Below are 612 nucleotides of genomic sequence, written 5' to 3'. Positions count from 1 at the left end.
TTCACTAGGTTAAATTATTTCACTACATAAGGATGCTCCTGTCTACATTAAAAACATATTTCTTATCATTTTTTATATAAATCTACCCTAAAATTTACCTTCTCCAAATGACCTTTCCTGAGTTGAGGCAAAAGATTTTTATTTTTTCCCAATAGTCAACAATTATTTATCCAGAACATATTATAAAACCAGATATTTACATTTTAACAATGATAGCTATTATCTCAAACACTCTTTTTTTTTTTTTTGAAAGTTTCAAATGTACTTTATTTCCTCAGTAATGCCATATCTTAATGGATACAGTGTTTTTACTTGGCATCAAGTATAAGTTGATTTTGAAACAATTCAGTATTATACCGCCTGGGATGATTACTGATTTCTCCATTCCTTTGGGGTGACTCTGCTAACAGGGGACAGGTTCCACTCTACTCCAGTTTGTGTTGCTGTATATGTCCACACAGCAACACAAAAAGCAGTTCCACTGGCTAATACTGCATTACCATATTTGTCATGGAAATCAGGTGTCCGTTTCTGGTGGCTCTGTCTCGCCATCATTTGCTGAATGTTTCAGACTTGGAGACAATTTAGCATGTTTTTGGCCAAGGGAAACAT

At 34.2% G+C, this 612-nt stretch overlaps 1 pseudogene across 1 annotated transcript; it reads right to left on the bottom strand.

Moving 5' to 3' along the window:
• Positions 1–369: 369 nt before the first annotated feature.
• Positions 370–612, bottom strand: LOC311179520 (cytochrome c oxidase subunit 7B, mitochondrial-like; annotated as a pseudogene). The gene has a single exon. The product of its transcript is annotated as a cytochrome c oxidase subunit 7B, mitochondrial-like (transcript).

This window comes from Talpa europaea, assembly GCF_964194135.1.
Source record: "Talpa europaea genome assembly, chromosome: 11".
Taxonomy (NCBI): Eukaryota; Metazoa; Chordata; class Mammalia; order Eulipotyphla; family Talpidae; genus Talpa; species Talpa europaea.
The sequence above is the reverse complement of the archived record's forward strand: the minus strand, read 5'-3'. Positions and strand labels throughout refer to the sequence as shown.